General features: G+C 37.9%; 1 protein-coding gene across 3 annotated transcripts in view; it reads right to left on the minus strand.

The window, feature by feature from the left end:
• LOC138327145 (uncharacterized) overlaps window positions 1–23,766 on the minus strand; it is a 129,906-nt gene that overhangs the window by 95,253 nt on the left and 10,887 nt on the right. The gene's annotated exons all lie outside the window — the stretch shown is intronic.

Below are 23,766 nucleotides of genomic sequence, written 5' to 3' on the forward strand. Positions count from 1 at the left end.
ACCATATCACAGGTTGAAATGACATGAAGTTCCTTTGCCAATTTAATCATTGTTATGAATTTGATTATCCTTTTTATACAGCAATACCTGGATTTGTAGATCTGGTGGTGCAGTGATAATGAGTGCACAGACGCTACGGTACTTGTGCATTAGAGAAGAATTAGTGATGGATGTAGTTACGGATAACAATAGTTTCAATAAATATAATTAAATTTGAAGATAGGTATCTATCAAGGGACTTAACTCCATATCCTGACATATCCTGAACTCAATTAGATTTTTCGTGGGTAGATGTTTTAGACAGGGAAATGTTTACTTTGTAACATTATTTCAGACTCTCAGACATTGCCTGGCCACTGTTACAGACAAGGTTCATCACTCCGACTATGTTTGTTTTTTAGTCAGGGGACATAACTACGACAATGTGTTTCTCAGACAGGTGACATAGCTCTAACAATGTTTTAGGCATTGCTATCCTTCTGCAATCCAATTTTCAAAAATACACATTTGGCATTGTGTTGAGGCTACATTGTGAAGCTGCTACTTTTGTAGTCCAAAGAAATACAGCAGAAGTTTGTCTATCAGTGTCACATTTCATTTGAAGAAACAATGTGATAATACCCTGGGAAGCTGATAAGCGTCCACGTCCTGAGATATCAGACAGTTACTGTAAAAACTAATATGTGTCTGCTGTGTGACAATGGTTACATTGATAAGGAATCACTTTTGACCAATCCATTTAGGTCAAAAAAGAAGGGTTTCCATTGAAAGGTGTCCTATGACAGGTCAGGGATAACAAACAATACAGTGATACTGTATAGTGGTTATTTACGTTGGTTAAACCCCCAACATGCGGTACCCTGGTACCGCGCATTTTTAACTTGTGACTAGTGTAACGGGAGGAGTTAACACAGCCTGCTGGGAGGGTCTCCACACACTGCAATCTAATTTTAGACCCAGGGCTGATAACAACATGGGGAGCACATGTATAAACAAAGTAGCTATGTCTTACCTTATGATTGTCACCAAAGTAAATTTCCTGATTTTTTTTCAATGTGTTCACCACAGAATTCACTTGAAATATTACAAATTACAAGTTATTAATAAATGTGAATATGAGTATCTATGAATTAGATAACTATTTATATAGTCCAGCTAGTTGGTATACATATGCTCCATCCACAGAACCCAGATATATTCACGAAAATTGTATGTCTTTCTTTTGTGCACTGAAGATCCCAACTTTTGTCGTTGTGATTTTATGTCCTCAAATACTGTTTGTCTGGATGTTATTGGCCTATCCACATGTTCATTCCAGTCTAAAATTGAAAGGTTGATTCTCATTTTGTATGAACATTCATTAAATACTATTCTCTTGTCATGGTATTGGGAGGAGAGAGTTGTTGAATGATTCGACGTAGTGTGTGTCTTTGCAATAACAGTAATCCTGAGCATTTCTGTAAACTTGTAATTTCAAAAGGAAATCTTTCAACATTTGTTCAGCCTCTGGAGTACTGATGGTGTTTTTTGTGCTTTCATATTCTGGATCTGATCTGCATCGTGATGTAGAGTGACATAATTTGTGATTTCCTTTGTAGTGTTCAGATATGTTAGATATGTTTTGTCGTAGTATGTCAGCATTTTTGTTGCAATTTTGTATACACCAATATATATATGGGTCCGAATAGATGCAGCTTTGTCAGAGAGTTCACTGTGCCAGGTTTTTCCGTGATTCTTTTTTGTCCCTTGAGTGATCTTTTTCGCGGCTTTCCCAATGCTTTTTGTCATGTGCCATGTGTCATTGCAGTTCTGTGTATCTCCTCTCTCCTCTCTAACATATTTGATGATGGAAGCATTATTATCATGAGCATGGTATTTTACAGGAACCTGTTCTCCATCTAAATAATCATAAATTCTTCGGACACCAATGAGTTCATGTCTCTGACTAGAAGAATCATCTTTTTTGCTGACAGTTTCAATTTTCAGGACCTTGTGTGTCAAATCTCCTAAGCAAACAACATCAGTGAATTTTGAATTTCTTCGCCAGCAGTGCCTAGCATCTGTCATGATACTTATACCATCTTCCATTTCGGATGCAACAGAAAATGCTATTTCTTCAAGGAGGGCGTCTTCTTGTGCTTTCTGAGACAGTTCCTGTACAATTGGTGCATAGCTTTCCTGTAAATCGGCCAGATATTTTTCTCCCATTGTTCCAAGGTTAGCTCCTTTGCAAAATTTCTCAAACTGAATTGGTAGAATGCCAGATGAGAAATAGCCATGGGCTAACTTCAGGTTACCGAAGAGCTTTCCTCCTTCCACATGTGGTGATGAATACCATGTCAAGGTATGGCTTCACTGCATTTGATCAGAAACTTGCTTACATGTCTAAACTTTTCTTCAGAAGCCACCTTCATTTCACAGGAACATTTTTTCTGATGGTTCTGGATTTGTTGCAGAAGATTAGTGATAGCCAAAGGTGTTGCAACAAATAAGCTTTCGTTAAAAGCATTTTCCATTTCTATATATTGATAGGATGACGGGATTTCATGAGATGATGCTGCTGACGTTGAACATGAATGATCTCTTGTTTTCTTTGACGTCAGGTTGTGTTCTATGTAAAAATCAAAAACAGAGTTCAAAAGATCCTTTGTTCCAATATTAGATATTTTTCCTTCTCCCAACTTCATTTTGATAGAATCCATTTTGTTAAAAATATGGCACTTTTCTGCTTCATCTTTACACATAAACTCAAATCTGGTTCGTACTTTAGTGGAGTGTTGTTCTTTTCTTTTCTTATTTCGTTCGTGCTGATCTTGCGGATTATCACTTGGCCTCTTTTTCCTTGGATTCATTTCGCGATTGATGTCTCTTATCCTACTTGTTTCTGCCATATTTGAAAATAATATAAGCACTGAAAGAATTTAGCATTCTAATCATGAAATAATGAACAGTAGGACTATGTCATTTGGAGGGGTCAGAGGATGACATTTCTGCACTAATTGGTTTGTATCAATTGTTATCTATATCAAATATCACGTCCAATCATATTTTGTTTGTAACTCGTTTGATTAAAATGTAACATACATAAGGTGTTTCATTAAAAACATTCAAGCTAATTTGGTTGTCTTCAATGAAGGTATGATGTCCCCTTTACTCAGAATAGACTGTCTCTCTGACAAAAACAAAGAATTTCTAGTCCCCTGTACTTCAGAAGGGGACGGATAGGTAATTTCCAATTCATTTGTGTTATCAAAAGAAAGATGTGGTAAGTTAACTATTGTGAACATTTTAAAAATCCATGTCAATAATTCATTACAGTTACATTGTTCTGATGTGTTGGTGATAATTAGAAATAAATAAATATATATGTTGTCCCCTTTAACGAGCCTTACATTGTTCTATCAAGGTATAGCATAAAACCCATTTGTCACACCCGGCCCAGTCCCCCACCACTCATTTGGTCCCGCTCATTTTCAGCTTGGATTTTTGTGACTGAAAGTGATTATGGATAGTAATGCAGAAAATAGCCATTTAATTTTGACCATTAGATTGACTCGAGAACAGAAAGCGGCCATAGAAGCGTTTTTCGCTCATTCAGAATGGGATCTAGATATAATTAGTGAAACCACAGAGACTGGTCAGCAAATTAGTGAGATAACACAGGATACAGAGTCAGGACACCAGCAATGTGTTGAAACAAACGTGTGTGGTATTGATAATAATGACCCTGGTACTGCTGAAGATAACAACCGTGTAGGCATCCAGAGGAATGTCCCCATTGTCTGTGTTACCCATGTGTAACACAAACTAATCAGTCATGGCTAGGCAGGGGTCAGTGTGCCAGGGAGGGAAACAATTTAGTAAGAAAGTCTAAATACAAGAAATTTTGGAAAATGTTATCAGATCGTGGTGTGTGGAGAGACCCTCGTTATTTGGAGAGAAAAACACTAGCATTACGCAGATCAACAGAAAATAATGAGGAAATTGTTTGGATTGGATCAGTGAGAGAATTGATGCCATCTTGTGTGATAGCTAAAGTCAGATCTTTATATCCAAATTTACAAGGTGTACCATATTTAGGTCATAAATGGTACTACTAAAAAAAAAACAGTATTTTGCCAACTACAATGTTTTGGATACATAGTTTCAACATCATCTAGAATTGTTCCCCACAAAGGTAAGCCTCCATGCTTTGATTTCCCGCTTTCTTGCATGTAAACATTACCTTTGACCCTGTCAATCAAAAGCTGCTGGATAGAATACAGAGCTGAAATTCAAATATATTTCTCTATATTATGCATGAATATGATAGATATGGTTTTAATTTTCATTCTGTATGTAACTACCACTTAGATGAATGTATGTGACAAATTTTGACATTGATAAGGAATCACTTTGACCAATCCAATTTTCAGGTCTGAAAAAGAAGGGTTTCCATTTTGAAAGGTGCCTATGACAGGTCATGGATAACAAACAATACAGAGATACTGTATAGTGGTTATTTACGTGGGTAAACATTTTCACAATTCAAATTAAAAACAACAAAACTAAATTTCATTGGGTTTAGATTTTTGTGATCTAGCTTTCAGGGTGGATAATAATAATATTTTCAAATATTTTACAGATCAAATTACAAATATTTCACGCCACAAAAATAACCATTTATACAGTATTCAAATAATCATCTTCACCTGCCTGTGTTGGGAGGCTGCTCTCCTTGTTATAGTGTCTAGTCCTGGCTATAAAGTGCTGTCTTACTGAAATGTACTGCTAAGGACAACACGACACTCCACAAAGTTAATGGTCAGATGTAGATCCAAATTCGTGTTCAATGAAGCAGCAGTGGTGTCAAACCTATGTATAGATAGATCACCCCAGGGACAATGACAAAAAGTGGTCTTTATACAAATGCAGATTCAATGTTGTGCTGAAACGTTTTCAAATTGTCCAATTGGGCCCTAAGTGATTGTAGTCTTTTACAGAAGTGGTTACTTTTTATATAAGAACAAATGATCAGGCACAACTTATGGCTTGAATAAAAGAATACATCATCTGTAAATAATAATGATACAAAAAAGCTTGTTGATCTGAGTAACATGAATTAACATTAAAGACATGAGAAAGACAGAAAGTAAAGAATTAAGGTGTAGAATGATGATGGGCAGGCCTGTTTGTAAGATAAAGTGTTGCTATAAATATCAAACTTATCATATCTTTTCATATTTATGTACATGTACCTATTTGTTAACCCAAGAAAATTCCTCGACAAGTTTGAGGAATGTGTGGAATGTATAACACCTGTCAGATGAGGACGACATTATAAACCTTGTACTTAATGAGCCTTAAGTAACAAGTCATAATGATACATTAATCAGTTACCTATATCATATTAAAGCTTCATAATGATTAGAGGACAGGGTACCGTAGTTATCATAGTACACACACAGAATTACAGGTTAGCGTAGTTACCATAGTAAACACTCAGAATTACAGGGTACCGTAGTCATCATAGTAAACACACAGAATTACAGGGTACTGTAGTTATCATAGTAAACACACAGAATTACAGGTTACCGTAGTTATCATAGTAAACACACAGAATTACAGGTTACCGTAGTTATCATAGTAAACACACAGAATTACAGGTTACCGTAGTTATCATAGTAAACACACAGAATTACAGGTTACCGTAGTTATCATAGTAAACACACAGAATTACAGGTTACCGTAGTTATCATAGTAAACACACAGAATTACAGGTTACCGTAGTTATCATAGTAAACACACAGAATTACAGGTTACCGTAGTTATCATAGTAAACACACAGAATTACAGGTTACCGTAGTTATCATAGTAAACACACAGAATTACAGGTTACCGTAGTTATCATAGTAAACACACAGAATTACAGGTTACCGTAGTTATCATAGTAAACACACAGAATTACAGATTACCGTAGTTATCATAGTAAACACACAGAATTACAGGTTACCGTAGTTATCATAGTAAACACACAGAATTACAGGTTACCGTAGTTATCATAGTAAACACACAGAATTACAGGTTACCGTAGTTATCATAGTAAACACACAGAATTACAGGTTACCTAGTTATCATAGTAAAACACACAGAATTACAGGTTACCGTAGTTATCATAGTAAACACACAGAATTACAGGTTACCGTAGTTATCTAGTAAACACACAGAATTACAGGTTACCGTAGTTATCATAGTAAACACACAGAATTACAGGTTACCGTAGTTATCATAGTAACACACACAGAATTACAGGTTACCGTAGTTATCATAGTAAACACACAGAATTACAGGTTACCGTAGTTATCATAGTAAACACACAGAATTACAGGTTACCGTAGTTATCATAGTAAACACACAGAATTACAGGTTACCGTAGTTATCATAGTAAACACACAGAATTCATTATAGGTTATCATAGTAAACACACAGAATTACAGGTTACTGTAGTTATCATAGTAAACACATAGAATTACAGGTTACCGTAGTTATCATAGTAAACACACAGAATTATAGGTTATCATAGTAAACACACAGAATTACAGGTTACCGTAGTTATCATAGTAAACACACAGAATTACAGGTTACCGTAGTTATCATAGTAAACACACAGAATTACAGGTTACCGTAGTTAAAGTAAACACACAGAATTACAGGTTACCGTAGTTATCATAGTAAACACACAGAATTACAGGTTACCGTAGTTATCATAGTAAACACACAGAATTACAGGTTACCGTAGTTATCATAGTAAACACACAGAATTACAGGTTACCGTAGTTATCATAGTAAACACACAGAATTACAGGTTACCGTAGTTATCATAGTAACACATAGAATTACAGGTTACCGTAGTTACATTACGATGGGGACCAGGGAACAGACTATAGTATTACTTGTCTAATCTGGTTTCCTGTCTTTTCCTTCATTATCTCATCCATCCTAGCAAATTGTGTTAATATTTCAAAATTTTAGCGATTATTTTGTAACTGTCATAAGATAGTAATACTGAGTATTTAAACTATACAACGATACACATGTATCAGATACACATGTATCAGATCGACAGGACGATCCTTTTACCTGTATGTGTATTAGAGTACATATAAACCTGTGGATATAATAAAAGATATGATCTGCATGACAGACACTCCCTAAAAGATAAAACAATTATGCAACTTTACATTGTCTCAGGTGCAAAAACCACAGGTAAATAAAGGTGTTCACTGTGCGACTATAAATAGGTCAGGCTTTCTTAGTCATAACAGGATACCCAAGCGTCATCACCAGTAGATCCTGTTAGGAAAGGTTTTACTCACGAAAATCATGTCGAATTTTCCTATGAGGAAATCATAGCCCTGACTGTATTTACCATACATGATTATGGAGACTAGTACTGTGAGAAACAAGGATTTCCCACAACCATCTTTACAACCCTAATATACTAAAGTTTCTCACCGATCTCCCCTACACTTACCTCTGTGCTATGGTATGAGGTGATGCGAAACTGATAGTATATAAAAATACATGTCCAATTCTACGCCTAGCTCCTCTCGTGAATTATCAAGATTCCAATCGCCAGATCTACACATGCTATTAGAACTGCAATCGTCAGTTCTGGGCCTTTCAACTTCTACTATCAAGATATTCAACTCCAAGAATCTAGATATTCTTAGGGTTGTAAATGTATGGAACAGAAAACGTGGAATGTTTATAAATTACAATGTTCCAATCATAGGAATAAAACTTGTACATGATAGACCAGAAAAGATTTTACTAGCCCCTGATTAGTTCCATTTATTCTCAGTAATTCAGTAGGCAGGCAACACTATATAACAGGAAACTTCCATAATTCTATCAATCAAGGCTACTTTCAGTCTCCTACAATAACTACATGTATACATTGACAAAGATCAAACAGTCTCAGTAGGAAGTACATACTTTTCCCATCTCCTGGGCATGTATATTTGAGGTGATACTTGCGAAAAGATGCCTTTAACTTAACTTAGGTAATCCTATATTGATAGTACAAAAACAGAACAAAATGAGCTGATAGTAGACCATCCTAAGCAGTGTCTCAGCTGATCAATGGATCCAGACTTCTTAAATTGACCTTCAATCTTCAAGGTCATTAGGAGCATTATAAAGCAAAAAATCTCCAGAAAGATGAATAACTTTAGATTCAAGTGAAAAATCTTCAGAAATATAAAAAGCTTAGAATTGAAGTGGTTAAGTTTCTTCTTCCTTGTGATTAGCTGTACTGTGAATGACCTTGACCTTGAGGACAAACTACATTGTATGTCTGTAGAAACTGTTGATACTGAAGTGTTAGTCATAGACTTTTCTCCCCCATACTTTGTCATTCAGGGACTGCACATAGTGAATCACTTATGGAAGCACAAAAAATCAATCGGACCATCAAGGTCTAGATTGTGTGTTGACAGTGGCGTTATCAGTTTAAAGCCACAGAATCCTTCTGTTTAGGATGCATTAACGCTTGTGAGGAATCACAGAGACAGAGACACAACTAAATTTCTGAAGCAGAGACACCAATATCAAAGAAGGAGTCTTTGAATATCATTCCAGTTGCCATGGTAATTATATCTTTAGACACACTGGACACTACAGACTATACCTTATAATTCTATACTAATAGATTTAGCCTTTACAATGATATACAGATTTCTGTCAAGGACACCATCAAATCAATTTTACATTATATAATCTACTGCATGCTGCAGTCAATTCATTAGACAAATTATGATGGATGAATCAGAACAAATTATCGTATTCAATATAATCAGCACTCCTATACATATATACCTTTTTTGAGGCCTACATTCACTTACCTCAAATTAAATGCAAACTGAAAATATGAAAATTGTGTAGGTTTCTTTATCTGATTTCTATTGAAAATTGCTTATCAGGTTGACTGAGGTTTGTCCCTCTAAAACTTACATACTAGGAATACCTGTGGGTGTGATTGTCAGGAGAATTTATTGCACTTATGACATCCCTCTATCAGAAACACAAGTTGTACATAATCTGACCATAACAATGTCTGATTTCGAGGAAGCTGAGTAATGTACTGGTCTCAGCTGTGAATGTCTTATAGCCTCATAATGATTTTCATAATATTTTCTCCTTTTACATTGCTAGTCACTGAAAATTAGCATTACTTTAACACACCAATAACACTAGTTGTAGACTTGGAATTTCCATGATTTTATAAGTTTTCATTTAATCAATAATTAATCAGAAATTGATTAATTATTCTCCCAAAAGGTGCCTAAAACTATCAATATCTATCAGATTAAACCATACTAAAACACATGGGTTGTTCTGTTATTTGTGTTTAAATGATCATTATGTACCCAAATGCTGGATGGTTTTTTTATTTAATATTAACACAAAACATTGCAAGGTATATGTCCCAGTCATACTTTTTAATGTGTAAGCTGTAGGGCATATGGCTAGAGACATGGAATATATCAACTAACACAAATTGGTATTGCCAACTTAATACCGATTATCCCTATTTTTCAAAACAATAAATTGGATTTCTTTTATTGTTTATCACAGTCACAAATATTATATTGTGTCACTGCGTGTGTTAATTGATTTTAAAAACATATTAGAATTATAATGTTAAATAATAAAGATAGTAATGAAGTTAACAAGAACAGAAGCTAAAGCTGACAATACTTTGATCATTGTGTATTGGAGCTATTGGAGATACATACCAGAGACAGACAAATGTATAATTACCCTATTTAGTACATGCTCATCCTAAAGAGTCCCATTCCATACAGGGACTAGCCCTGACTGGAAATTAGGGTTTAAATCATTGATCCTTATTGCTTTAAATTGGCCCCATTGCTGGAGGAGGACATAGACCACCAGAATAATAATATGACAAAAAGGTCAGAAGTTCATTTGTCTATGTAAACCTAGTGTGTATTGGTAAGCTTATTGTAAAGATAGAGTACAAAATCTCCATTTGTAGCTGTGGTAGTATCTACAGCTATTATAGTCTAGTACTATGGTCTACCTATTGTAGATAACCAGTGGGAGGATACTGTTGATATAGTCTATATTTAGGATGAATACACACAATTCTACTATATGATGACCTTGCCCTCTGTTTAATCAATCAAACTCAATTCCAGGAAAATCATTCCCGAAAAATGGCTGCAGGTCTGTGTACAAGTGTAAGGCCAGTGTAGGAGTTTCTGCATATGGGGGTAATTACAGAGGCAATACATGTTAATGTTTAACATTCTGGGTGGGCAGGATCGATGGTATCTGAGAACACTTATCATCATCAACGACTTACATGAAGGAAGGGATGTGGCCCCTAGATATATGGAATGAGGATGTAATCCCTTGGATAGGTGGAATGAGGGTTACAGGTCTTAGTCCTGGTTCATGGAAGAGGGTATGATCCTTAGGGTAGGATGAATGGGGTGTAACCCTGGTATAAGTGGAAGATCAAGCGATATGACCCCTGGGGTAGATGGAGCAGGATCCAGGGTGTGACCTCTAGAATTGGCACGGAAGGGATATGTTACCAAGCCCTTGAGTAGGTGGGTGGATGATCGGGAGGGATATGTTACCCCTGGAGTAGGTGGGTGGATGATCGGGAGGGATATGTTACCCCTGGAGTAGGTGGGTGGATGATCGGGAGGGATATGTTACCCCTGGAGTAGGTGGGTGGATGATCAGGAGGGATATGTTACCCCTGGAGTAGGTGGGTGGATGATCGGGAGGGATATGTTACCCCTGGAGTAGGTGGGTGGATGATCGGAGGGATATGTTACCCTGGAGTAGGTGGGGATGATCGGAGGGATATGTTACCCCTGGAGTAGGTGGGTGGATGATCGGAGGGATATGTTACCCCTGGAGTAGGTGGGTGGATGATCGGAGGGATATGTTACCCTGGAGTAGTGGTGGATGATCGGTGAGGGATATTTACCCCTGGGTAGGTGGGTGGATGATCGGAGGGATATGTTACCCCTGGAGTAGGTGGGTGGATGATCGGGAGGGATAGTTACCCTGGAGTAGGTGGTGGATGATCGGGAGGGATATGTTACCCCTGGAGTAGGGTGGGTGGATGATCGGGAGGGATATGTTACCCCTGGGTAGTAGGTGGTTGGATGATCGGGAGGGATATGTTACCCCTGGAGTAGGTGGGTGGATGATCGGGAGGGATATGTTACCCCTGGAGTAGGTGGGTGGATGATCGGGAGGATATGTTACCCTGGAGTAGGTGGGGGATGATCGGAGGGATATGTTACCCCTGGAGTAGGTGGGTGGATGATCGGGAGGGATATGTTACCCCTGGAGTAGGTGGGTGGATGATCGGGAGGGATATGTTACCCCTGGAGTAGGTGGGTGGATGATCGGGAGGGATATGTTACCCCTGGAGTAGGTGGGTGGATGATCGGAGGGATATGTTACCCTGAGTAGGGGGGGAGGATATGTTACCCTGGGTGGTGATCGGGAGGGATATGTTACCCCTGGAGTAGGTGGGTGGATGATCGGGGGGATATGTTACCCCTGGAGTAGGTGGGTGGATGATGGGAGGGATATGTTACCCTGGAGTAGGTGGGTGATGATCGAGGATATGTTACCCTGGTGGGGTGGATGATCGGAGGGATATGTTACCCCTGGAGTAGGTGGTGGATGATCGGGGATATGTTACCCTGGAGTAGGTGGGTGGGTGATGATCGGTAGGGATATGCTACCCCTGGAGTAGGTGGGTGGATGATCGGGAGGGATATGTTACCCCTGGAGTAGGTGGGTGGATGATCGGGAGGGATATGTTACCCCTGGAGTAGGTGGGTGGATGATCGGGAGGGATATGTTACCCCTGGAGTAGGTGGGTGGATGATCGGTAGGGATATGTTACCCCTGGAGTAGGTGGGTGGATGATCGGGAGGGATATGTTACCCCTGGAGTAGGTGGGTGGATGATCGGGAGGGATATGTTACCCCTGGAGTAGGTGGGTGGATGATCGGGAGGGATATGTTACCCCTGGAGTAGGTGGGTGGATGATCGGGAGGGATATGTTACCCCTGGAGTAGGTGGGTGGATGATCGGGAGGGATATGTTACCCCTGGAGTAGGTGGGTGGATGATCAGGAGGGATATGTTACCCCTGGAGTAGGTGGGTGGATGATCGGGAGGGATATGTTACCCCTGGAGTAGGTGGGTGGATGATCGGGAGGGATATGTTACCCCTGGAGTAGGTGGGTGGATGATCGGGCGGGATATGTTACCCCTGGAGTAGGTGGGTGGATGATCGGGAGGGATATGTTACCCCTGGAGTAGGTGGGTGGATGATCGGGAGGGATATGTTACCCCTGGAGTAGGTGGGTGGATGATCGTGAGGGATATGTTACCCCTGGAGTAGGTGGGTGGATGATCGGGCGGGATATCTTACCCCTGGAGTAGGTCGGTGGATGATCGGGAGGGATATCTTACCCCTGGAGTAGGTGGGTGGATGATCAGGGTTATCTGGGAACATACATGAATATTTTTATGTGACTGAGTTAACTACGAGACCGAGACCAATAACTAACAGCAGCTGATGACTAGGGTCGGAGTATTACCCCTCTAGATCTACTAATGGGAGATTAATGGTCAAGGTTTGGTTTAGATGGCAAGTGTAAACAATCTTACCAAAGAAAATTTAAGGGCTGAACTTGGCAATGAACATGCCTTACTTATCAGACAGTGGGCAGAGCAGCCCCAGCTGACAGCCGATTGTGTTATCAAACTACCATACCGTGATGTGTATTGTATTTTTTCTGTCAATGAATGCTACAGATCTGACAGGGAGGTCACTAAGTAATTAGAACAGCAGTCGGTCTGTTGTATACACTATGCACCTTATCCACGCCCCATACGCCACCATTAGCACTATCTAACCACATTCCTTCATAGTCTATCTTTATACATCTTGACAGCCATTGAAGATTAATGATAACGGCACACTTCACTGCTAGCATATGTTGACAACCCTAATGCTACTTTCATTTTAGCAATGGAAAACCCTACTTTCACTTTGAAGTAAACAAGTTTGATGTTAAACATAAGACTGGTTCTTTGTATATTTATAAAGAAACATTTAAAGTTTGAAGGTTATCCTCCATGTACATATATACTCCATCATTACATTGTAAAGTCCCCTCACCCGCCCCCCTCTCCCACCTCCACCCCCTCCCCCTTTCCCACCTCATCTCCCCTTCACATCCAACTGTACAAATCTGTACTCTTGCACCGACAGGTTTAAAAATATACTGAACTTCACAGAGATCAAGGTACCCAGTCTATCTGCATTCCTAGCAAATATTTCTCTACAATGTCATATTACCCATGTAGGGTTAGATAACAAAAACTCTATTTATAGTAACAAGAGTGGATAAAGCCTGAGCATGACAAAAACAAGCCACAAAGGTGTACAGATGAAATATTTCTGTATGGTGTATTACAGGTATATAACCTGGCCGGTTACTGTCTGAAGTATTTGTCAGTCAGTTACCAGGTATACAAACAGACATCACTCTCCCACAAACATCCCTCTCACCATGTCTCTATTCTATCCCCAATTATTTCAACACCAATGCTGTTTTTTTATCAAGGGTAACAATAGCTACACCCCTTGTCTGAGGGTCAACAGGGGCTAGTATCCAGTGGAGACCTCTGGACACCCTGACTGGTCAACCAACAGTGGACATTATAGGCACCTGTAAGGTAATGGTAATGGTGCTGATGACCTTTTCCATGGCCAGTTTACTGACTGCCTATAAACAAGTAAATCCTTTTCAAACAGTTTACACCTGGCATTGACCTACACATTGGTATGTGGCCGTGAAAAAACCATGATACCATTATATTACAGTAGGTACCTGGGGATAGAGACATACCAATCAGGGTTTGTATATACCAGCTATTTACAGCATCACAGGTCATTGTTGCTGCCTTCTCTATAAACAACAAACCAAGACCTCAAGGTGAATGGCCCAAGGTCTGTCAGTGAGAAAGATTGTAGCTTAATATCATTACCAGGGTGTAAGAAAGACTGGAGTTCAATAACAGGTTCTGACCCAGTTTTGACTCAAGCATGCTCTAAGGAAATTCCAGCCTTTAATATCTCACTTAGAAGTGTCTAAGAGTTCACATCTTTACTTCTTATTGAATGTCTATTTCCCTATCAGTCCACCAGATACAGAGCCCGCAGACCACAGATAGACAGACAGGATCAGTCTCCTCATCATTGATTTTCTATTTGGTTCTAGATTTTCCCTGATGACAACAAGTCTGTCCTGCATGACCAGTTCTGTACACACATACTGATTAGCTGTTCCTCCAAATCCTTTCCTGTGTACTTGTCTCTCTGTACAACTTCCTTTTCCTGTCTGTCCATCCCTAGATTACAGCATGTTAACCCCTGACAATTAGTCTGTCTATCCTAGTTAACGGTAGATTTACAGACAGCTAAGCAGAACAGTATCATCATCAGTAGTGTACCGTAAGTGTTCTTTCTGAGCACTAATAACAGCCTCTGCTCCAGTTTATAACCATTACGTTCTTAATCTTTGGTAACTTAATTAACATTACAGTTTCATTTTACCATCCTTAGCAAATTACCGTAAATGTTATTAAACTTTGATGACTAATTACATCTTTACTTCAGCAACTTCCTCAAGCAGATTACCGTAAATGTTCTTAAAACTTTGGTAACTAATTAATATAAATGTTTATAAACTTTGGTGACCTTTGGTGACCATAAACAGAATATATGGTCTACACGGTCTACACATTTGGTAGTCATGGATACCATGAACACATCAGTGTCCAGTATATTCATCCACACGAACATCTTTTTGATAGCTACAAGTTACACACTGCTTTCTGTATTCATCGTTTTCAGAAGGCTTCAAAAGTGTTCAGTGTTTAAGTAGATACATACTTGATTAATTATTTACTGTACAACTGTCTATTTTGAGTTATGCATGGGGGCTAACCAAGGATAAAGGATAAAGACCAAAACAAATAAATCAATCTGGATGGTACAGAGTAGAGTTCATTCAAAAGATTATTCAAAGTTTTGATTTTTTAACATATATGCACATATTTTAAACTTAATGATTTCTAAATAAAAATCTAATGCTACAATTATTCATGGATACAAATTCTGACGAGTCTGACTTAAGCTTTTATATTCTTGCTTAAAAGCTTTGTAAGTTGTATGCATTTGACCTTCGAAAGATGAACTTGGACTTGGTTAAGGTCATACCTGGCACCTTGAGGTTCCTTCTTCAAGTTCTGTTTCTGAACGATTTACTTGGGTTTTAGATAGGTATATACATTATACAGGTTTCAGACCAGTAGATATCCTAAGTTACATAGAGTTTCTCTCCATCTTGATCAAGTTTCCGTCTGGAAGAAATTTGTTGGTATGCGCATTGTATTGTAGTAAACAGATGAATTTTTCATCACTGAAAATAGGTATCCTAAACTCTGTTAACATTGTTCACTGCATGACTGCCAGCCGCTTACCGTATTTGATGTCATAATCATTTTTATGTCATGTTTATTGTGCCTAAGATTGCTGGAAATAGCTATATTGAAATGGCGGTTCCTTCCTTGATGAAGATGACATGTTTATTCAAAACTTTTTGAGATATTCTTACAAAATTGTTATCAAATGTAAATAAAAGCAATGAAATGCATTAAGTTGGTGATTCTGGGAGGTTGAACTCAAACTTACTAGCGGTCATATAGCTGGCATCCTACCATATTTGCCAAATGAAACCAGTTCTATGCTTAAATCCATCCATGTATCCCCGAAGATGTCTAAATCAAAGAGTTTAAGACTAGGAAATTTAGGGAGGTGGATGGTTTAAATTTACACTGGTAGCTTTTAATGGTGTTGTTGACCTGTGTGAAATACTTAGATGGAGATCTAGGAGTTACCGTCTCACACCATGTTCCTGAATACACTGGAGGAGTATGTCACCGACCCGCACCACCAGGATAGTAAAATCAGTAACCTCAGAGGTTACAGTGGTTACTCACTGATTTTACTTTACTACTGGATCAGTATAACATGGAATATTTTTTAAATATTTGTAGCTGACCGATAAGACAATGCTACCAATATTATGTACTATATTTTCCCTATTAAGAGCGCCTCCTCTAATAAGGGCGCTCCCACGTTTTTTTGCAGGAAAAAAAATCTACTTATTTCATACAGTTTTTGTGTCAGATTGTGACGATTTGTCTTTGCAGATGCTAATAAAATACTGTTTCACATCAGTCTGATGCTTAACAAATATCTGATCATCTTGCATTGTATAAGCACTAAATTTATGGCAATTATGGACAACTTAGGACATCTTTGCCAAGTGTTGACACCTAGAAGCAGCGAGAACGCCATGTTCAATACAATATGTGTCACTTGAATGTCCCACACACGTGTATGGATGAAGCCTAACTGGCAACAATATCTTAGTGATGTCTAAATAACAGGAATGTTATCCTTTCTAAGCATTTTATTGTGTGCTCTTTGTCTTCTTGTCAGTTTTTCCCATCTGCCACAAAACGAAAGTAGCGATCAAAAGCACCGTCCGCCATTTTGTGTACGCATGGTAAACAAACAGGCTAGCATGAAATTTCAAAATTCCGTGAAACAGACGCACATTTAACCAATGTTAAATACTTCTGGTGCATACATTTCTTCATAATTATGTAATTTCAATACTTACTTGACTTTAAAACGTAAGTTGGTTATAGTAAGTTTCAGTAAAATACAAAACTAAAAACAAGATGACTATTGTCTGTTTCAGAAATAAACATCTTAAAACGGTCTCAAATAACGGAACCCACCAAAATATCCACTCAATGAAAATTTTATGTTAAACAGTATAACAGCCAACTTCTCTGTTGAATACCTCACGTAAACACTATACATAATATGTACACAGGTTTATTTTGTCTCCTATTCCTCAGACTAATGGTATGGTGACTTCAGATTCCCTAGATAATGATTCTAGACGCACCCCAGCATCACTTTAAATAGTGCCGAGTCAGGGTTCTACAGGTCGTCGCCGTCAGTCAATCAATGATATATAAATAATTGATCATGTGATCGTCTACCTTGAATCAGATATAAACCAGTTATTGCTTATGTTAAATCAATATTTATATCAATGAAAATATCATCTTAATTGCAGCATATGGTAGTATAGTCATTATAAACTATCAATTCACTTATTTTGTATTTGAATATTTCAAAGTTATCTACTCTTGCAAGTAGTTATTGATTGTCGACGTTGAGTGTTTTTATGCATAACGTAATATTTACATTTGCTTGTCACTTCTACTATATAAACTAACCAAGGCAAAGTGAAGTATATGACGGTATAACTGACACCCAAAACATGACCATTATGACGTCACTAATGTTGACGTGGTGACGTCAACATATCACCGTCAAAAGGGCTGTTCCATCTTGTACATAAAATCGTCGTTGGTAAACGGTTTTCCTGGTCTAGCTTAAATAATGTAAATGCAGATACCCTAACGTGAGTTGATAATGTAAACATAAGCATTAACCTATCAGCCTATGGCATCTATGGTCTACATAGATGCCAGAGCTTTGCAGACAATCAACTCATAATGAGCTAAAAAGTTATTATCTATTTCTGCATGATGTACAAAGAGGTTCAAGACCAAGTTGGTAACTGATATGGTAAGATATAGCTCAATTAGTATCTGTCTGATGTCCGTAGGTCCCTGGTTCAAATCTCAATGTGGATGTACATGTTCCTACTTCTACTAAAAACCTTATTTCCAGTGAAGTGGTCAATGCATTGTGGCCATCATTGTTTAATTTGAGGAACAGTCAGGTCATGCATTATTTGGCTACTACCAGCTGTATGCTATCAATTACTCACATGTTGGGGGTGGAGCGGGTATAAATATGTAGCATTGGTTTGACATCTTATTACCAGTCACTATCATTTAATATGGATGTGTCAGGTTAATGAGCTAGATGGCTTAAAACTGGAGTACACGGAAAAAAAATCACCAACCAGCGGTCAGTACCTGGCAACTGAATCTGGGGTTCAAACTTCGACCCAGAGGTTTAGGATTAGTGGTTACATGTCAATAGGAACATCTTAACTTTTGACTTGGCCACCACTACGACTCCTAAACTGAGCAACAACCAGTCTAATTAAACAAATTTGGAAACCTATATCAATAATAAATCTTTAGACTACTTGTACAAATATCACATGACAAGGGTATGTGATGGGTTTCCTGTGGACCTCAGCTATATGTCGGTACATACCAAACTATCATATATATTTACAACCCCTGGTGAAAAGGTTCCCATGTCCTCACTCAGATTTATAGGTATATGAGGTGAAGCATGTCTGATGTTAGCTGGGCTTACTCTCCCTAAAACACCCCTGGTAAAGCATCAGGTGTAAATATACAGGTGGTTAATCAATATTAATAAATTGGTGTATCACTCTATTTCCCCATGGCACTGCTACACTTACACTATGTACATGATCTTACAAAATGACATACCATATACCAAATGTCTCCCCTAACTCTACCCGACCTAACTAGCCCTTAGTGTAGGCCTGTGATGTAGTCATTAGGTGTGAGAAGCTAGAGGAAGTGTTTAAGAGGGTCCATGTCATCTGTACTTGGTGTGGAGACCGTAACCAGTCATTCTGTCATCATTTGTGTACTAACCCTTGATTGTGACCTTTCAATTGACCCTATTAAAGGCCCAGCCTGCTACACAATTTGATTGGATAGACTTTGAAGATTCTTCATATCATTGTGCTACGATCTCAAATTATTTACATTACATCATAATACAAAGTTTACAAACAAACATACCATCACACTCTATAAACCTATTTATAATCAACTTTGACTTGTTTAAATGTTTCAGCCATAAAATTACTATATTTCTAACTTATAAGCAAGAGTGCATAGAGACATCGAATCCAGTCTAAAGCATTAGACTGTGTAATAGTGAATAGATTTATTGTTCTGCTATTCTTGTTCAATAACTGCCAAGGCTGTTCAAGGCCATTCAATGACATGCAATATTTGAAAGTGGACAATAGTTGGAGTACTTGGAGAAATACCATAGACTACCGTCATGATCAGTACCTAGCGACAGTCTTACAAACTGACAATACAGGAGTGGAGTTTAGCAATAAAATGTCAGGACATATACCCCCACTTCATTGACACATATTCCCATTGTCATGGTAGGAATATGTAAGATTCATTTAGAAATTCAAAAAAGCAATAAGAGTAGAGAATACCCCTGAAATGACCGACCAGGGAACACAATGACTATATTTGGCTATGACTATAAACAGTCACAGGAGAACAGATCACCAAGGCACGATATGATATAGCCATACCAAGTACAGATAAAGCCATTGTATTTTGGTTTATGATGTTGACATAACTGATATTACAATTCACTATGAATCCTAGCTGATAAAAGTAGACACAACTCCCCGAGGCCAACAGCACATGACAAAATACATAATATCAAACAAATAAATGGATAATTGAATCAATTTGCACCTGTTAAATCGCTGTAGGCTGTACTACTGATGTAGACGTATCACACAGATAAAGGTATGAATCAGGTACTATACAATGATCTTGGAGCCATCACTGGCAGACATTAAACAATCACCATTATCATGCAATGCTATTCCAGTCACTACTGGCATAATCTGACAATTACAAGTCTTAACACTATTGAATAATCCAACAATCGCTCATACAGCCACTACTGGTATGGTCAAACAATTGTCAATACAGCTACTATTGGTATGATCAAACAATTGTCAATACAGCTACTATTGGTATGATCAAACAATTGCCAATACAGCCGCTATTGGTATGATCAAACAATTGCCATTGGCTACTGGTATAATCAAACAATTGCCAATACAGCCGCTATTGGTATGATCAAACAATTGCCAATACAGCCGCTATTGGTATGATCAAACAATTGCCAATACAGCCGCTATTGGTATAATCAAACAATTGCCAATACAGCCGCTATTGGTATGATCAAACAATTGCCAATACAGCCGCTATTGATGACAAACAATTGCCAATCAAACAATTGTTGATCAATACAGCCGCTATTGGTATGATCAAACAATTGCCAATACAGCTATTATTATCACTATCAAGCAATTGCTAATACAGCAGCTATTGGCATTATCAGACAAGTGCTATCACAGTTGCTATTGACACCATCAAACTATTGCTATCACAGTTGCTATTGGCACCATCAAACAAGTGCTATCACAGTTGCTATTGACACCATCAAACTATTGCTATCACAGTTGCTATTGGACACCATCAAACAAGTGCTATCACAGTTGCTATTGACACCATCAAACAAGTGCTATCACAGTTGCTATTGGCACCATCAAACAAGTGCTATCACAGTTGCTATTGACACCATCAAACTATTGCTATCACAGTTGCTATTGGCACCATCAAACAAGTGCTATCACAGTTGCCTATTGACACCATCAAAAACTATTGCTATCACAGTTGCTATTGGCACCATCAAACAAGTGCTATCACAGTTGCTAGTGACACCATCAAACTATTGTTATCACAGTTGCTATTGGCACTATCAAACAAGTGCTATCACAGTTGCTATTGACACCATCAAACAAGTGCTATCACAGTTGCTATTGTTCACCGACCCGCACCACCAGGATAGTAAAATCAGTAACCTCAGAGGTTACAGTGGTTACTCACTGATTTTACTTTACTACTGGATCAGTATAACATGGAATATTTTTTAAATATTTGTAGCTGACCGATAAGACAATGCTACCAATATTATGTACTATATTTTCCCTATTAAGAGCGCCTCCTCTAATAAGGGCGCTCCCACGTTTTTTTGCAGGAAAAAAAATCTACTTATTTCATACAGTTTTTGTGTCAGATTGTGACGATTTGTCTTTGCAGATGCTAATAAAATACTGTTTCACATCAGTCTGATGCTTAACAAATATCTGATCATCTTGCATTGTATAAGCACTAAATTTATGGCAATTATGGACAACTTAGGACATCTTTGCCAAGTGTTGACACCTAGAAGCAGCGAGAACGCCATGTTCAATACAATATGTGTCACTTGAATGTCCCACACACGTGTATGGATGAAGCCTAACTGGCAACAATATCTTAGTGATGTCTAAATAACAGGAATGTTATCCTTTCTAAGCATTTTATTGTGTGCTCTTTGTCTTCTTGTCAGTTTTTTCCCATCTGCCACAAAACGAAAGTAGCGATCAAAAGCACCGTCCGCCATTTTGTGTACGCATGGTAAACAAACAGGCTAGCATGAAATTTCAAAATTCCGTGAAACAGACGCACATTTAACCAATGTTAAATACTTCTGGTGCATACATTTCTTCATAATTATGTAATTTCAATACTTACTTGACTTTAAAACGTAAGTTGGTTATAGTAAGTTTCAGTAAAATACAAAACTAAAAACAAGATGACTATTGTCTGTTTCAGAAATAAACATCTTAAAACGGTCTCAAATAACGGAACCCACCAAAATATCCACTCAATGAAAATTTTATGTTAAACAGTATAACAGCCAACTTCTCTGTTGAATACCTCACGTAAACACTATACATAATATGTACACAGGTTTATTTTGTCTCCTATTCCTCAGACTAATGGTATGGTGACTTCAGATTCCCTAGATAATGATTCTAGACGCACCCAGCATCACTTTAAATAGTGCCGAGTCAGGGTTCTACAGGTCGTCGCCGTCAGTCAATCAATGATATATAAATAATTGATCATGTGATCGTCTACCTTGAATCAGATATAAACCAGTTATTGCTTATGTTAAATCAATATTTATATCAATGAAAATATCATCTTAATTGCAGCATATGGTAGTATAGTCATTATAAACTATCAATTCACTTATTTTGTATTTGAATATTTCAAAGTTATCTACTCTTGCAAGTAGTTATTGATTGTCGACGTTGAGTGTTTTTTATGCATAACGTAATATTTACATTTGCTTGTCACTTCTACTATATAAACTAACCAAGGCAAAGTGAAGTATATGACGGTATAACTGACACCCAAAACATGACCATTATGACGTCACTAATGTTGACGTGGTGACGTCAACATATCACCGTCAAAAGGGCTGTTCCATCTTGTACATAAAATCGTCGTTGGTAAACGGTTTTCCTGGTCTAGCTTAAATAATGTAAATGCAGATACCCTAACGTGAGTTGATAATGTAAACATAAGCATTAACCTATCAGCCTATGGCATCTATGGTCTACATAGATGCCAGAGCTTTGCAGACAATCAACTCATAATGAGCTTAAAAAGTTATTATCTATTTCTGCATGATGTACAAAGAGGTTCAAGACCAAGTTGGTAACTGATATGGTAAGATATAGCTCAATTAGTATCTGTCTGATGTCCGTAGGTCCCTGGTTCAAATCTCAATGTGGATGTACATGTTCCTACTTCTACTAAAAACCTTATTTCCAGTGAAGTGGTCAATGCATTGTGGCCATCATTGTTTAATTTGAGGAACAGTCAGGTCATGCATTATTTGGCTACTACCAGCTGTATGCTATCAATTACTCACATGTTGGGGGTGGAGCGGGTATAAATATGTAGCATTGGTTTGACATCTTATTACCAGTCACTATCATTTAATATGGATGTGTCAGGTTAATGAGCTAGATGGCTTAAAACTGGAGTACACGGAAAAAAAATCACCAACCAGCGGTCAGTACCTGGCAACTGAATCTGGGGTTCAAACTTCGACCCAGAGGTTTAGGATTAGTGGTTACATGTCAATAGGAACATCTTAACTTTTGACTTGGCCACCACTACGACTCCTAAACTGAGCAACAACCAGTCTAATTAAACAAATTTGGAAACCTATATCAATAATAAATCTTTAGACTACTTGTACAAATATCACATGACAAGGGTATGTGATGGGTTTCCTGTGGACCTCAGCTATATGTCGGTACATACCAAACTATCATATATATTTACAACCCCTGGTGAAAAGGTTCCCATGTCCTCACTCAGATTTATAGGTATATGAGGTGAAGCATGTCTGATGTTAGCTGGGCTTACTCTCCCTAAAACACCCCTGGTAAAGCATCAGGTGTAAATATACAGGTGGTTAATCAATATTAATAAATTGGTGTATCACTCTATTTCCCCATGGCACTGCTACACTTACACTATGTACATGATCTTACAAAATGACATACCATATACCAAATGTCTCCCCTAACTCTACCCGACCTGACCTAACTAGCCCTTAGTGTAGGCCTGTGATGTAGTCATTAGGTGTGAGAAGCTAGAGGAAGTGTTTAAGAGGGTCCATGTCATCTGTACTTGGTGTGGAGACCGTAACCAGTCATTCTGTCATCATTTGTGTACTAACCCTTGATTGTGACCTTTCAATTGACCCTATTAAAGGCCCAGCCTGCTACACAATTTGATTGGATAGACTTTGAAGATTCTTCATATCATTGTGCTACGATCTCAAATTATTTACATTACATCATAATACAAAGTTTACAAACAAACATACCATCACACTCTATAAACCTATTTATAATCAACTTTG

The sequence above is a fragment of the Argopecten irradians genome, chromosome 7 (genome assembly GCF_041381155.1).
Source record: "Argopecten irradians isolate NY chromosome 7, Ai_NY, whole genome shotgun sequence".
Taxonomy (NCBI): domain Eukaryota; kingdom Metazoa; phylum Mollusca; class Bivalvia; order Pectinida; family Pectinidae; genus Argopecten; species Argopecten irradians.